Source organism: Hyla sarda, unplaced genomic scaffold (genome assembly GCF_029499605.1).
Source record: "Hyla sarda isolate aHylSar1 unplaced genomic scaffold, aHylSar1.hap1 scaffold_369, whole genome shotgun sequence".
Lineage (NCBI taxonomy): Eukaryota > Metazoa > Chordata > Amphibia > Anura > Hylidae > Hyla > Hyla sarda.
This window is the reverse complement of record NW_026610388.1, coordinates 186,881-203,881: the sequence shown is the minus strand read 5'-3', so window position 1 is coordinate 203,881 and position 17,001 is coordinate 186,881. Positions and strand designations below refer to the sequence as shown.

The following is a 17,001-nucleotide window of genomic DNA, read 5'->3' as shown; positions in this document are numbered from 1 at the left end:
GTTATGTTACATAGTTACATAGTTAGTACGGTCGAAAAAAGACATATGTCCATCAAGTTCAACCAGGGAATTAAGGGGTAGGGGTGTGGCGCGATATTGGGGAAGGGATGAGATTTTATATTTCTTCATAAGCATTAATCTTATTTTGTCAATTAGGAACATTCAGCACCCACCCGCTATCAAGGCAGCTGCCTATCATGTCATGCCCTACCTGCACAGGTGTGCTGGCTACTCAAATGATCCAATTAAGGAGGCCGTTTAGTCAGCAGCAGCAGAAGTCCTGTGCCTGGACGCTCCAACAGCGGCCAGACACAAGCAGAAGCAGCAGAAGCAGCAGCAGCACCACCTTTTGTTTTTTGGCTGCAGCAGCAGCAAGGCCCACAGGGCTGGCTAGCTGGCTAGCCAGCAAGCAGGTAGCAATGAAAGTAGGAATCTTTCTTTTTAACCCTGTAAGGGGGTGGTGCACTGTACCCGAAGATACTGCCATATCGGGTCAATGCATAGGGCGACGGAAGCAAGCTTCGAAATCGGCCCCCGTTCTCAAAAATCCATTTAATATATGGTCCCCAGATAGGGGACGTATCAGATATTAAACTGATAAGAACAGATACTACACTTGATCTTAGCCAAAAGGCCGAGAAGCGATAACCGTGAAAGGGGCGGGCCCAACAAGGTGCCCTTCATGGGCACTATCACTGCTTGCTGTCAGGGAGGCTGCCAGACAATTTTCCATGCACACTCTGGGCTGGGGGGCAGTCAACCACCAGTACACACAGCAGAACCTAAACCCATACCATTATTGCTAAGCAGCAAGACAGGGGCCCATTGCACTCCCACGGGGCCTTTTTAAATGCAATCCATAACCCGGATTTGCCAGGAACCCTTCTTACTCCTCCTACTTGCATGTGACACTGGGCTTAGGATCTGCATAGGAAACACACACACAAGCACACACCTACCTTTGTTGCCTGCAGATGCCTCCTTGGCTGTCCCCAAACGGTATCAAACCAACACCCACGGGAAGCTGTAAGCATAGAGGACATGCCTGCACCCCATTGGACTTACCTGTGTGGGTTAAACCCGGGTTATTTGACAACCTATGGCGGTGATGGTTCTGCTCAGGCAGAGCAGTGCTGATGCTCCTCATAAAGCTGTCGCTGCTGTGAAGGTTCTAGGTGACATCACAAATCCCTATGGTTACATACACAACAAAGCTGGGTTGTTGTTGTTTACACTCTGCAAGGCCTGTGGAAGTGAGTGACATCATAGCACTGTAGTTCTGAGGGTTCTAGATGGATGCAACAATCTCCTGTTGCTTCTATGAAGGCCATAATAGACGACATCACCAAACAGCTCCATAGTCACATACACAGCAAAGGAGAGATGTTGTTTACACCTAGTGATGTCAGTGGTATTGAGTGACATCACAGCACAGCGCTAAGGCTCCTGGGCCTGGACACAGCAGCGGCTGCAATATCTCAACGGAGAATACGTTTATATATATGTGTGTGTGTGCGCGTATATATATATATATATATATATATATATATATATATATATATATATTTCTCCGCCGAAATCACTTTTAAACCCATTTCCACCTTTTTTTCCCTTCTCTTCCTCTTACTTTTTTTTCACGTTTTTTTACGTTTTTCTCCTTTTCGCCTCTTTTCTGGGCGTATTATTCTTCTTTTTCTTCTTTTTTTTCGTCTAATGCATACCCCATCAGTGCAGCAATGCTTATTCAATACCGCCAGCAGATGGAGACACTGGGGGATAATTTTCTAAGGATTTATACTGACTTTTCCTGTCTGAATTTGTCGCACAGAAAGTTGCAGGCCAAATATGTGTGACATTTCTGCGACTTTAGCTTCTAGAGCATTTTTACAACATTATACATAGGTGCTGAATACATAAAAAGCGACTGTTCAGCGACAGACAAGTCGCATCGGCTGAAAGTAGGCCAGAATGTCAGTCCATGTTGGAGCAGGTTTAGATACAGTCTAAATTATAGATCTCAAAGTCTGTGCACAGAATTTAGCAAGGGCCTCGCACCTTCTGATGCATCAGGTAGGTGCACAATAGCATAGCCTAACCCTCTGTACTTTGGTCTATATTGATGCGGGACATAGACAGCCAGCTGATGACCAATCCATTAGTGCAATGGATGGCTGGAAGCATTTGTCTTTGCCTTTGCAATACCACAGAAGCAATGCATGGTCAATGTACAGCAATGACACACCTGTGTGAACAGCCAGGAGACCCCCCCCCCCCCCCCATGTTATGTTACATAGTTACATAGTTAGTACGGTCGAAAAAAGACATATGTCCATCAAGTTCAACCAGGGAATTAAGGGGTAGGGGTGTGGCGCGATATTGGGGAAGGGATGAGATTTTATATTTCTTCATAAGCATTAATCTTATTTTGTCAATTAGGAACATTCAGCACCCACCCGCTATCAAGGCAGCTGCCTATCATGTCATGCCCTACCTGCACAGGTGTGCTGGCTACTCAAATGATCCAATTAAGGAGGCCATTTAGTCAGCAGCAGCAGAAGTCCTGTGCCTGGACGCTCCAACAGCGGCCAGACACAAGCAGAAGCAGAAGCAGCAGAAGCAGCAGCAGCACCACCTTTTGTTTTTTGGCTGCAGCAGCAGCAAGGCCCACAGGGCTGGCTAGCTGGCTAGCCAGCAAGCAGGTAGCAATGAAAGTAGGAATCTTTCTTTTTAACCCTGTAAGGGGGTGGTGCACTGTACCCGAAGATACTGCCATATCGGGTCAATGCATAGGGCGACGGAAGCAAGCTTCGAAATCGGCCCCCGTTCTCAAAAATCCATTTAATATATGGTCCCCAGATAGGGGACGTATCAGATATTAAACTGATAAGAACAGATACTACACTTGATCTTAGCCAAAAGGCCGAGAAGCGATAACCGTGAAAGGGGCGGGCCCAACAAGGTGCCCTTCATGGGCACTATCACTGCTTGCTGTCAGGGAGGCTGCCAGACAATTTTCCATGCACACTCTGGGCTGGGGGGCAGTCAACCACCAGTACACACAGCAGAACCTAAACCCATACCATTATTGCTAAGCAGCAAGACAGGGGCCCATTGCACTCCCACGGGGCCTTTTTAAATGCAATCCATAACCCGGATTTGCCAGGAACCCTTCTTACTCCTCCTACTTGCATGTGACATGGGCTTAGGATCTGCATAGGAAACACACACACAAGCACACACCTACCTTTGTTGCCTGCAGATGCCTCCTTGGCTGTCCCCAAACGGTATCAAACCAACACCCACGGGAAGCTGTAAGCATAGAGGACATGCCTGCACCCCATTGGACTTACCTGTGTGGGTTAAACCCGGGTTATTTGACAACCTATGGCGGTGATGGTTCTGCTCAGGCAGAGCAGTGCTGATGCTCCTCATAAAGCTGTCGCTGCTGTGAAGGTTCTAGGTGACATCACAAATCCCTATGGTTACATACACAACAAAGCTGGGTTGTTGTTGTTTACACTCTGCAAGGCCTGTGGAAGTGAGTGACATCATAGCACTGTAGTTCTGAGGGTTCTAGATGGATGCAACAATCTCCTGTTGCTTCTATGAAGGCCATAATAGACGACATCACCAAACAGCTCCATAGTCACATACACAGCAAAGGAGAGATGTTGTTTACACCTAGTGATGTCAGTGGTATTGAGTGACATCACAGCACAGTGCTAAGGCTCCTGGGCCTGGACACAGCAGCGGCTGCAATATCTCAACGGAGAATACGTTTATATATATGTGTGTGTGTGCGCGTATATATATATATATATATATATATATATATATATATATATTTCTCCGCCGAAATCACTTTTAAACCCATTTCCACCTTTTTTTCCCTTCTCTTCCTCTTACTTTTTTTTCACGTTTTTTTTACGTTTTTCTCCTTTTCGCCTCTTTTCTGGGCGTATTATTCTTCTTTTTCTTCTTTTTTTTCGTCTAATGCATACCCCATCAGTGCAGCAATGCTTATTCAATACCGCCAGCAGATGGAGACACTGGGGGATAATTTTCTAAGGATTTATACTGATTTTTCCTGTCTGAATTTGTCGCACAGAAAGTTGCAGGCCAAATATGTGTGACATTTCTGCGACTTTAGCTTCTAGAGCATTTTTACAACATTATACATAGGTGCTGAATACATAAAAAGCGACTGTTCAGCGACAGACAAGTCGCATCGGCTGAAAGTAGGCCAGAATGTCAGTCCATGTTGGAGCAGGTTTAGATACAGTCTAAAGTATAGATCTCAAAGTCTGTGCACAGAATTTAGCAAGGGCCTCGCACCTTCTGATGCATCAGGTAGGTGCACAATAGCATAGCCTAACCCTCTGTACTTTGGTCTATATTGATGCGGGACATAGACAGCCAGCTGATGACCAATCCATTAGTGCAATGGATGGCTGGAAGCATTTGTCTTTGCCTTTGCAATACCACAGAAGCAATGCATGGTCAATGTACAGCAATGACACACCTGTGTGAACAGCCAGGAGACCCCCCCCCATGTTATGTTACATAGTTACATAGTTAGTACGGTCGAAAAAAGACATATGTCCATCAAGTTCAACCAGGGAATTAAGGGGTAGGGGTGTGGCGCGATATTGGGGAAGGGATGAGATTTTATATTTCTTCATAAGCATTAATCTTATTTTGTCAATTAGGAACATTCAGCACCCACCCGCTATCAAGGCAGCTGCCTATCATGTCATGCCCTACCTGCACAGGTGTGCTGGCTACTAAAATGATCCAATTAAGGAGGCCATTTAGTCAGCAGCAGCAGAAGTCCTGTGCCTGGACGCTCCAACAGCGGCCAGACACAAGCAGAAGCAGAAGCAGCAGAAGCAGCAGCAGCACCACCTTTTGTTTTTTGGCTGCAGCAGCAGCAAGGCCCACAGGGCTGGCTAGCTGGCTAGCCAGCAAGCAGGTAGCAATGAAAGTAGGGATCTTTCTTTTTAACCCTGTAAGGGGGTGGTGCACTGTACCCGAAGATACTGCCATATCGGGTCAATGCATAGGGCGACGGAAGCAAGCTTCGAAATCGGCCCCCGTTCTCAAAAATCCATTTAATATATGGTCCCCAGATAGGGGACGTATCAGATATTAAACTGATAAGAACAGATACTACACTTGATCTTAGCCAAAAGGCCGAGAAGCGATAACCGTGAAAGGGGCGGGCCCAACAAGGTGCCCTTCATGGGCACTATCACTGCCTGCTGTCAGGGAGGCTGCCAGACAATTTTCCATGCACACTCTGGGCTGGGGGGCAGTCAACCACCAGTACACACAGCAGAACCTAAACCCATACCATTATTGCTAAGCAGCAAGACAGGGGCCCATTGCACTCCCACGGGGCCTTTTTAAATGCAATCCATAACCCGGATTTGCCAGGAACCCTTCTTACTCCTCCTACTTGCATGTGACACTGGGCTTAGGATCTGCATAGGAAACACACACACAAGCACACACCTACCTTTGTTGCCTGCAGATGCCTCCTTGGCTGTCCCCAAACGGTATCAAACCAACACCCACGGGAAGCTGTAAGCATAGAGGACATGCCTGCACCCCATTGGACTTACCTGTGTGGGTTAAACCCGGGTTATTTGACAACCTATGGCGGTGATGGTTCTGCTCAGGCAGAGCAGTGCTGATGCTCCTCATAAAGCTGTCGCTGCTGTGAAGGTTCTAGGTGACATCACAAATCCCTATGGTTACATACACAACAAAGCTGGGTTGTTGTTGTTTACACTCTGCAAGGCCTGTGGAAGTGAGTGACATCATAGCACTGTAGTTCTGAGGGTTCTAGATGGATGCAACAATCTCCTGTTGCTTCTATGAAGGCCATAATAGACGACATCACCAAACAGCTCCATAGTCACATACACAGCAAAGGAGAGATGTTGTTTACACCTAGTGATGTCAGTGGTATTGAGTGACATCACAGCACAGTGCTAAGGCTCCTGGGCCTGGACACAGCAGCGGCTGCAATATCTCAACGGAGAATAAGTTTATATATATGTGTGTGTGTGCGCGTATATATATATATATATATATATATATATATATATATATATATATTTCTCCGCCGAAATCACTTTTAAACCCATTTCCACCTTTTTTTCCCTTCTCTTCCTCTTACTTTTTTTTCACGTTTTTTTACGTTTTTCTCCTTTTCGCCTCTTTTCTGGGCGTATTATTCTTCTTTTTCTTCTTTTTTTTCGTCTAATGCATACCCCATCAGTGCAGCAATGCTTATTCAATACCGCCAGCAGATGGAGACACTGGGGGATAATTTTCTAAGGATTTATACTGATTTTTCCTGTCTGAATTTGTCGCACAGAAAGTTGCAGGCCAAATATGTGTGACATTTCTGCGACTTTAGCTTCTAGAGCATTTTTACAACATTATACATAGGTGCTGAATACATAAAAAGCGACTGTTCAGCGACAGACAAGTCGCATCGGCTGAAAGTAGGCCAGAATGTCAGTCCATGTTGGAGCAGGTTTAGATACAGTCTAAAGTATAGATCTCAAAGTCTGTGCACAGAATTTAGCAAGGGCCTCGCACCTTCTGATGCATCAGGTAGGTGCACAATAGCATAGCCTAACCCTCTGTACTTTGGTCTATATTGATGCGGGACATAGACAGCCAGCTGATGACCAATCCATTAGTGCAATGGATGGCTGGAAGCATTTGTCTTTGCCTTTGCAATACCACAGAAGCAATGCATGGTCAATGTACAGCAATGACACACCTGTGTGAACAGCCAGGAGACCCCCCCCCATGTTATGTTACATAGTTACATAGTTAGTACGGTCGAAAAAAGACATATGTCCATCAAGTTCAACCAGGGAATTAAGGGGTAGGGGTGTGGCGCGATATTGGGGAAGGGATGAGATTTTATATTTCTTCATAAGCATTAATCTTATTTTGTCAATTAGGAACATTCAGCACCCACCCGCTATCAAGGCAGCTGCCTATCATGTCATGCCCTACCTGCACAGGTGTGCTGGCTACTAAAATGATCCAATTAAGGAGGCCATTTAGTCAGCAGCAGCAGAAGTCCTGTGCCTGGACGCTCCAACAGCGGCCAGACACAAGCAGAAGCAGAAGCAGCAGAAGCAGCAGCAGCACCACCTTTTGTTTTTTGGCTGCAGCAGCAGCAAGGCCCACAGGGCTGGCTAGCTGGCTAGCCAGCAAGCAGGTAGCAATGAAAGTAGGGATCTTTCTTTTTAACCCTGTAAGGGGGTGGTGCACTGTACCCGAAGATACTGCCATATCGGGTCAATGCATAGGGCGACGGAAGCAAGCTTCGAAATCGGCCCCCGTTCTCAAAAATCCATTTAATATATGGTCCCCAGATAGGGGACGTATCAGATATTAAACTGATAAGAACAGATACTACACTTGATCTTAGCCAAAAGGCCGAGAAGCGATAACCGTGAAAGGGGCGGGCCCAACAAGGTGCCCTTCATGGGCACTATCACTGCCTGCTGTCAGGGAGGCTGCCAGACAATTTTCCATGCACACTCTGGGCTGGGGGGCAGTCAACCACCAGTACACACAGCAGAACCTAAACCCATACCATTATTGCTAAGCAGCAAGACAGGGGCCCATTGCACTCCCACGGGGCCTTTTTAAATGCAATCCATAACCCGGATTTGCCAGGAACCCTTCTTACTCCTCCTACTTGCATGTGACACTGGGCTTAGGATCTGCATAGGAAACACACACACAAGCACACACCTACCTTTGTTGCCTGCAGATGCCTCCTTGGCTGTCCCCAAACGGTATCAAACCAACACCCACGGGAAGCTGTAAGCATAGAGGACATGCCTGCACCCCATTGGACTTACCTGTGTGGGTTAAACCCGGGTTATTTGACAACCTATGGCGGTGATGGTTCTGCTCAGGCAGAGCAGTGCTGATGCTCCTCATAAAGCTGTCGCTGCTGTGAAGGTTCTAGGTGACATCACAAATCCCTATGGTTACATACACAACAAAGCTGGGTTGTTGTTGTTTACACTCTGCAAGGCCTGTGGAAGTGAGTGACATCATAGCACTGTAGTTCTGAGGGTTCTAGATGGATGCAACAATCTCCTGTTGCTTCTATGAAGGCCATAATAGACGACATCACCAAACAGCTCCATAGTCACATACACAGCAAAGGAGAGATGTTGTTTACACCTAGTGATGTCAGTGGTATTGAGTGACATCACAGCACAGTGCTAAGGCTCCTGGGCCTGGACACAGCAGCGGCTGCAATATCTCAACGGAGAATAAGTTTATATATATGTGTGTGTGTGCGCGTATATATATATATATATATATATATATATATATATATATATATATTTCTCCGCCGAAATCACTTTTAAACCCATTTCCACCTTTTTTTCCCTTCTCTTCCTCTTACTTTTTTTTCACGTTTTTTTACGTTTTTCTCCTTTTCGCCTCTTTTCTGGGCGTATTATTCTTCTTTTTCTTCTTTTTTTTCGTCTAATGCATACCCCATCAGTGCAGCAATGCTTATTCAATACCGCCAGCAGATGGAGACACTGGGGGATAATTTTCTAAGGATTTATACTGATTTTTCCTGTCTGAATTTGTCGCACAGAAAGTTGCAGGCCAAATATGTGTGACATTTCTGCGACTTTAGCTTCTAGAGCATTTTTACAACATTATACATAGGTGCTGAATACATAAAAAGCGACTGTTCAGCGACAGACAAGTCGCATCGGCTGAAAGTAGGCCAGAATGTCAGTCCATGTTGGAGCAGGTTTAGATACAGTCTAAAGTATAGATCTCAAAGTCTGTGCACAGAATTTAGCAAGGGCCTCGCACCTTCTGATGCATCAGGTAGGTGCACAATAGCATAGCCTAACCCTCTGTACTTTGGTCTATATTGATGCGGGACATAGACAGCCAGCTGATGACCAATCCATTAGTGCAATGGATGGCTGGAAGCATTTGTCTTTGCCTTTGCAATACCACAGAAGCAATGCATGGTCAATGTACAGCAATGACACACCTGTGTGAACAGCCAGGAGACCCCCCCCCCCATGTTATGTTACATAGTTACATAGTTAGTACGGTCGAAAAAAGACATATGTCCATCAAGTTCAACCAGGGAATTAAGGGGTAGGGGTGTGGCGCGATATTGGGGAAGGGATGAGATTTTATATTTCTTCATAAGCATTAATCTTATTTTGTCAATTAGGAACATTCAGCACCCACCCGCTATCAAGGCAGCTGCCTATCATGTCATGCCCTACCTGCACAGGTGTGCTGGCTACTCAAATGATCCAATTAAGGAGGCCATTTAGTCAGCAGCAGCAGAAGTCCTGTGCCTGGACGCTCCAACAGCGGCCAGACACAAGCAGAAGCAGAAGCAGCAGAAGCAGCAGCAGCACCACCTTTTGTTTTTTGGCTGCAGCAGCAGCAAGGCCCACAGGGCTGGCTAGCTGGCTAGCCAGCAAGCAGGTAGCAATGAAAGTAGGAATCTTTCTTTTTAACCCTGTAAGGGGGTGGTGCACTGTACCCGAAGATACTGCCATATCGGGTCAATGCATAGGGCGACGGAAGCAAGCTTCGAAATCGGCCCCCGTTCTCAAAAATCCATTTAATATATGGTCCCCAGATAGGGGACGTATCAGATATTAAACTGATAAGAACAGATACTACACTTGATCTTAGCCAAAAGGCCGAGAAGCGATAACCGTGAAAGGGGCGGGCCCAACAAGGTGCCCTTCATGGGCACTATCACTGCTTGCTGTCAGGGAGGCTGCCAGACAATTTTCCATGCACACTCTGGGCTGGGGGGCAGTCAACCACCAGTACACACAGCAGAACCTAAACCCATACCATTATTGCTAAGCAGCAAGACAGGGGCTCATTGCACTCCCACGGGGCCTTTTTAAATGCAATCCATAACCCGGACTTGCCAGGAACCCTTCTTACTCCTCCTACTTGCATGTGACACTGGGCTTAGGATCTGCATAGGAAACACACACACAAGCACACACCTACCTTTGTTGCCTGCAGATGCCTCCTTGGCTGTCCCCAAACAGTATCAAACCAACACCCACGGGAAGCTGTAAGCATAGAGGACATGCCTGCACCCCATTGGACTTACCTGTGTGGGTTAAACCCGGGTTATTTGACAACCTATGGCGGTGATGGTTCTGCTCAGGCAGAGCAGTGCTGATGCTCCTCATAAAGCTGTCGCTGCTGTGAAGGTTCTAGGTGACATCACAAATCCCTATGGTTACATACACAACAAAGCTGGGTTGTTGTTGTTTACACTCTGCAAGGCCTGTGGAAGTGAGTGACATCATAGCACTGTAGTTCTGAGGGTTCTAGATGGATGCAACAATCTCCTGTTGCTTCTATGAAGGCCATAATAGACGACATCACCAAACAGCTCCATAGTCACATACACAGCAAAGGAGAGATGTTGTTTACACCTAGTGATGTCAGTGGTATTGAGTGACATCACAGCACAGTGCTAAGGCTCCTGGGCCTGGACACAGCAGCGGCTGCAATATCTCAACGGAGAATACGTTTATATATATGTGTGTGTGTGCGCGTATATATATATATATATATATATATATATATATATATATATATATTTCTCCGCCAAAATCACTTTTAAACCCATTTCCACCTTTTTTTCCCTTCTCTTCCTCTTACTTTTTTTTCACGTTTTTTTACGTTTTTCTCCTTTTCGCCTCTTTTCTGGGCGTATTATTCTTCTTTTTCTTCTTTTTTTTCGTCTAATGCATACCCCATCAGTGCAGCAATGCTTATTCAATACCGCCAGCAGATGGAGACACTGGGGGATAATTTTCTAAGGATTTATACTGATTTTTCCTGTCTGAATTTGTCGCACAGAAAGTTGCAGGCCAAATATGTGTGACATTTCTGCGACTTTAGCTTCTAGAGCATTTTTACAACATTATACATAGGTGCTGAATACATAAAAAGCGACTGTTCAGCGACAGACAAGTCGCATCGGCTGAAAGTAGGCCAGAATGTCAGTCCATGTTGGAGCAGGTTTAGATACAGTCTAAAGTATAGATCTCAAAGTCTGTGCACAGAATTTAGCAAGGGCCTCGCACCTTCTGATGCATCAGGTAGGTGCACAATAGCATAGCCTAACCCTCTGTACTTTGGTCTATATTGATGCGGGACATAGACAGCCAGCTGATGACCAATCCATTAGTGCAATGGATGGCTGGAAGCATTTGTCTTTGCCTTTGCAATACCACAGAAGCAATGCATGGTCAATGTACAGCAATGACACACCTGTGTGAACAGCCAGGAGACCCCCCCCCCCCCATGTTATGTTACATAGTTACATAGTTAGTACGGTCGAAAAAAGACATATGTCCATCAAGTTCAACCAGGGAATTAAGGGGTAGGGGTGTGGCGCGATATTGGGGAAGGGATGAGATTTTATATTTCTTCATAAGCATTAATCTTATTTTGTCAATTAGGAACATTCAGCACCCACCCGCTATCAAGGCAGCTGCCTATCATGTCATGCCCTACCTGCACAGGTGTGCTGGCTACTCAAATGATCCAATTAAGGAGGCCATTTAGTCAGCAGCAGCAGAAGTCCTGTGCCTGGACGCTCCAACAGCGGCCAGACACAAGCAGAAGCAGAAGCAGAAGCAGCAGAAGCAGCAGCAGCACCACCTTTTGTTTTTTGGCTGCAGCAGCAGCAAGGCCCACAGGGCTGGCTAGCTGGCTAGCCAGCAAGCAGGTAGCAATGAAAGTAGGAATCTTTCTTTTTAACCCTGTAAGGGGGTGGTGCACTGTACCCGAAGATACTGCCATATCGGGTCAATGCATAGGGCGACGGAAGCAAGCTTCGAAATCGGCCCCCGTTCTCAAAAATCCATTTAATATATGGTCCCCAGATAGGGGACGTATCAGATATTAAACTGATAAGAACAGATACTACACTTGATCTTAGCCAAAAGGCCGAGAAGCGATAACCGTGAAAGGGGCGGGCCCAACAAGGTGCCCTTCATGGGCACTATCACTGCTTGCTGTCAGGGAGGCTGCCAGACAATTTTCCATGCACACTCTGGGCTGGGGGGCAGTCAACCACCAGTACACACAGCAGAACCTAAACCCATACCATTATTGCTAAGCAGCAAGACAGGGGCCCATTGCACTCCCACGGGGCCTTTTTAAATGCAATCCATAACCCGGATTTGCCAGGAACCCTTCTTACTCCTCCTACTTGCATGTGACACTGGGCTTAGGATCTGCATAGGAAACACACACACAAGCACACACCTACCTTTGTTGCCTGCAGATGCCTCCTTGGCTGTCCCCAAACGGTATCAAACCAACACCCACGGGAAGCTGTAAGCATAGAGGACATGCCTGCACCCCATTGGACTTACCTGTGTGGGTTAAACCCGGGTTATTTGACAACCTATGGCGGTGATGGTTCTGCTCAGGCAGAGCAGTGCTGATGCTCCTCATAAAGCTGTCGCTGCTGTGAAGGTTCTAGGTGACATCACAAATCCCTATGGTTACATACACAACAAAGCTGGGTTGTTGTTGTTTACACTCTGCAAGGCCTGTGGAAGTGAGTGACATCATAGCACTGTAGTTCTGAGGGTTCTAGATGGATGCAACAATCTCCTGTTGCTTCTATGAAGGCCATAATAGACGACATCACCAAACAGCTCCATAGTCACATACACAGCAAAGGAGAGATGTTGTTTACACCTAGTGATGTCAGTGGTATTGAGTGACATCACAGCACAGTGCTAAGGCTCCTGGGCCTGGACACAGCAGCGGCTGCAATATCTCAACGGAGAATACGTTTATATATATGTGTGTGTGTGCGCGTATATATATATATATATATATATATATATATATATATATATATATATATATTTCTCCGCCGAAATCACTTTTAAACCCATTTCCACCTTTTTTTCCCTTCTCTTCCTCTTACTTTTTTTTCACGTTTTTTTTACGTTTTTCTCCTTTTCGCCTCTTTTCTGGGCGTATTATTCTTCTTTTTCTTCTTTTTTTTCGTCTAATGCATACCCCATCAGTGCAGCAATGCTTATTCAATACCGCCAGCAGATGGAGACACTGGGGGATAATTTTCTAAGGATTTATACTGATTTTTCCTGTCTGAATTTGTCGCACAGAAAGTTGCAGGCCAAATATGTGTGACATTTCTGCGACTTTAGCTTCTAGAGCATTTTTACAACATTATACATAGGTGCTGAATACATAAAAAGCGACTGTTCAGCGACAGACAAGTCGCATCGGCTGAAAGTAGGCCAGAATGTCAGTCCATGTTGGAGCAGGTTTAGATACAGTCTAAAGTATAGATCTCAAAGTCTGTGCACAGAATTTAGCAAGGGCCTCGCACCTTCTGATGCATCAGGTAGGTGCACAATAGCATAGCCTAACCCTCTGTACTTTGGTCTATATTGATGCGGGACATAGACAGCCAGCTGATGACCAATCCATTAGTGCAATGGATGGCTGGAAGCATTTGTCTTTGCCTTTGCAATACCACAGAAGCAATGCATGGTCAATGTACAGCAATGACACACCTGTGTGAACAGCCAGGAGACCCCCCCCCCCCCCCATGTTATGTTACATAGTTACATAGTTAGTACGGTCGAAAAAAGACATATGTCCATCAAGTTCAACCAGGGAATTAAGGGGTAGGGGTGTGGCGCGATATTGGGGAAGGGATGAGATTTTATATTTCTTCATAAGCATTAATCTTATTTTGTCAATTAGGAACATTCAGCACCCACCCGCTATCAAGGCAGCTGCCTATCATGTCATGCCCTACCTGCACAGGTGTGCTGGCTACTCAAATGATCCAATTAAGGAGGCCATTTAGTCAGCAGCAGCAGAAGTCCTGTGCCTGGACGCTCCAACAGCGGCCAGACACAAGCAGAAGCAGAAGCAGCAGAAGCAGCAGCAGCACCACCTTTTGTTTTTTGGCTGCAGCAGCAGCAAGGCCCACAGGGCTGGCTAGCTGGCTAGCCAGCAAGCAGGTAGCAATGAAAGTAGGAATCTTTCTTTTTAACCCTGTAAGGGGGTGGTGCACTGTACCCGAAGATACTGCCATATCGGGTCAATGCATAGGGCGACGGAAGCAAGCTTCGAAATCGGCCCCCGTTCTCAAAAATCCAATTAATATATGGTCCCCAGATAGGGGACGTATCAGATATTAAACTGATAAGAACAGATACTACACTTGATCTTAGCCAAAAGGCCGAGAAGCGATAACCGTGAAAGGGGCGGGCCCAACAAGGTGCCCTTCATGGGCACTATCACTGCTTGCTGTCAGGGAGGCTGCCAGACAATTTTCCATGCACACTCTGGGCTGGGGGGCAGTCAACCACCAGTACACACAGCAGAACCTAAACCCATACCATTATTGCTAAGCAGCAAGACAGGGGCCCATTGCACTCCCACGGGGCCTTTTTAAATGCAATCCATAACCCGGATTTGCCAGGAACCCTTCTTACTCCTCCTACTTGCATGTGACACTGGGCTTAGGATCTGCATAGGAAACACACACACAAGCACACACCTACCTTTGTTGCCTGCAGATGCCTCCTTGGCTGTCCCCAAACGGTATCAAACCAACACCCACGGGAAGCTGTAAGCATAGAGGACATGCCTGCACCCCATTGGACTTACCTGTGTGGGTTAAACCCGGGTTATTTGACAACCTATGGCGGTGATGGTTCTGCTCAGGCAGAGCAGTGCTGATGCTCCTCATAAAGCTGTCGCTGCTGTGAAGGTTCTAGGTGACATCACAAATCCCTATGGTTACATACACAACAAAGCTGGGTTGTTGTTGTTTACACTCTGCAAGGCCTGTGGAAGTGAGTGACATCATAGCACTGTAGTTCTGAGGGTTCTAGATGGATGCAACAATCTCCTGTTGCTTCTATGAAGGCCATAATAGACGACATCACCAAACAGCTCCATAGTCACATACACAGCAAAGGAGAGATGTTGTTTACACCTAGTGATGTCAGTGGTATTGAGTGACATCACAGCACAGTGCTAAGGCTCCTGGGCCTGGACACAGCAGCGGCTGCAATATCTCAACGGAGAATACGTTTATATATATGTGTGTGTGTGCGCGTATATATATATATATATATATATATATATATATATATATATATATTTCTCCGCCGAAATCACTTTTAAACCCATTTCCACCTTTTTTTCCCTTCTCTTCCTCTTACTTTTTTTTCACGTTTTTTTACGTTTTTCTCCTTTTCGCCTCTTTTCTGGGCGTATTATTCTTCTTTTTCTTCTTTTTTTTCGTCTAATGCATACCCCATCAGTGCAGCAATGCTTATTCAATACCGCCAGCAGATGGAGACACTGGGGGATAATTTTCTAAGGATTTATACTGATTTTTCCTGTCTGAATTTGTCGCACAGAAAGTTGCAGGCCAAATATGTGTGACATTTCTGCGACTTTAGCTTCTAGAGCATTTTTACAACATTATACATAGGTGCTGAATACATAAAAAGCGACTGTTCAGCGACAGACAAGTCGCATCGGCTGAAAGTAGGCCAGAATGTCAGTCCATGTTGGAGCAGGTTTAGATACAGTCTAAAGTATAGATCTCAAAGTCTGTGCACAGAATTTAGCAAGGGCCTCGCACCTTCTGATGCATCAGGTAGGTGCACAATAGCATAGCCTAACCCTCTGTACTTTGGTCTATATTGATGCGGGACATAGACAGCCAGCTGATGACCAATCCATTAGTGCAATGGATGGCTGGAAGCATTTGTCTTTGCCTTTGCAATACCACAGAAGCAATGCATGGTCAATGTACAGCAATGACACACCTGTGTGAATAGCCAGGAGACCCCCCCCCCCCATGTTATGTTACATAGTTACATAGTTAGTACGGTCGAAAAAAGACATATGTCCATCAAGTTCAACCAGGGAATTAAGGGGTAGGGGTGTGGCGCGATATTGGGGAAGGGATGAGATTTTATATTTCTTCATAAGCATTAATCTTATTTTGTCAATTAGGAACATTCAGCACCCACCCGCTATCAAGGCAGCTGCCTATCATGTCATGCCCTACCTGCACAGGTGTGCTGGCTACTCAAATGATCCAATTAAGGAGGCCATTTAGTCAGCAGCAGCAGAAGTCCTGTGCCTGGACGCTCCAACAGCGGCCAGACACAAGCAGAAGCAGAAGCAGCAGAAGCAGCAGCAGCACCACCTTTTGTTTTTTGGCTGCAGCAGCAGCAAGGCCCACAGGGCTGGCTAGCTGGCTAGCCAGCAAGCAGGTAGCAATGAAAGTAGGAATCTTTCTTTTTAACCCTGTAAGGGGGTGGTGCACTGTACCCGAAGATACTGCTATATCGGGTCAATGCATAGGGCGACGGAAGCAAGCTTCGAAATCGGCCCCCGTTCTCAAAAATCCATTTAATATATGGTCCCCAGATAGGGGACGTATCAGATATTAAACTGATAAGAACAGATACTACACTTGATCTTAGCCAAAAGGCCGAGAAGCGATAACCGTGAAAGGGGCGGGCCCAACAAGGTGCCCTTCATGGGCACTATCACTGCTTGCTGTCAGGGAGGCTGCCAGACAATTTTCCATGCACACTCTGGGCTGGGGGGCAGTCAACCACCAGTACACACAGCAGAACCTAAACCCATACCATTATTGCTAAGCAGCAAGACAGGGGCCCATTGCACTCCCACGGGGCCTTTTTAAATGCAATCCATAACCCGGATTTGCCAGGAACCCTTCTTACTCCTCCTACTTGCATGTGACACTGGGCTTAGGATCTGCATAGGAAACACACACACAAGCACACACCTACCTTTGTTGCCTGCAGATGCCTCCTTGGCTGTCCCCAAACGGTATCAAACCAACACCCACGGGAAGCTGTA

At 46.2% G+C, this 17,001-nt stretch overlaps 8 non-coding genes across 8 annotated transcripts; all 8 read right to left on the bottom strand.

The window, feature by feature from the left end:
- Positions 1-455: 455 nt before the first annotated feature.
- Positions 456-646, bottom strand: LOC130332068 (U2 spliceosomal RNA). The gene has a single exon (XR_008874822.1). It is a non-coding gene; the product is annotated as a U2 spliceosomal RNA (small nuclear RNA).
- Positions 647-2,741: 2,095 nt separating this feature from the next.
- On the bottom strand, positions 2,742-2,932 carry LOC130332067 (U2 spliceosomal RNA). Its single transcript, XR_008874820.1, has one exon. It is a non-coding gene; the product is annotated as a U2 spliceosomal RNA (small nuclear RNA).
- A 2,082-nt stretch (positions 2,933-5,014) lies between these two features.
- On the bottom strand, positions 5,015-5,205 carry LOC130332066 (U2 spliceosomal RNA). Its single transcript, XR_008874819.1, has one exon. It is a non-coding gene; the product is annotated as a U2 spliceosomal RNA (small nuclear RNA).
- A 2,086-nt stretch (positions 5,206-7,291) lies between these two features.
- On the bottom strand, positions 7,292-7,482 carry LOC130332064 (U2 spliceosomal RNA). Its single transcript, XR_008874817.1, has one exon. It is a non-coding gene; the product is annotated as a U2 spliceosomal RNA (small nuclear RNA).
- A 2,088-nt stretch (positions 7,483-9,570) lies between these two features.
- On the bottom strand, positions 9,571-9,761 carry LOC130332062 (U2 spliceosomal RNA). The gene has a single exon (XR_008874816.1). It is a non-coding gene; the product is annotated as a U2 spliceosomal RNA (small nuclear RNA).
- A 2,096-nt stretch (positions 9,762-11,857) lies between these two features.
- Positions 11,858-12,048, bottom strand: LOC130332061 (U2 spliceosomal RNA). Its single transcript, XR_008874815.1, has one exon. It is a non-coding gene; the product is annotated as a U2 spliceosomal RNA (small nuclear RNA).
- A 2,099-nt stretch (positions 12,049-14,147) lies between these two features.
- On the bottom strand, positions 14,148-14,338 carry LOC130332097 (U2 spliceosomal RNA). Its single transcript, XR_008874848.1, has one exon. It is a non-coding gene; the product is annotated as a U2 spliceosomal RNA (small nuclear RNA).
- A 2,089-nt stretch (positions 14,339-16,427) lies between these two features.
- On the bottom strand, positions 16,428-16,618 carry LOC130332065 (U2 spliceosomal RNA). The gene has a single exon (XR_008874818.1). It is a non-coding gene; the product is annotated as a U2 spliceosomal RNA (small nuclear RNA).
- Positions 16,619-17,001: the final 383 nt, after the last annotated feature.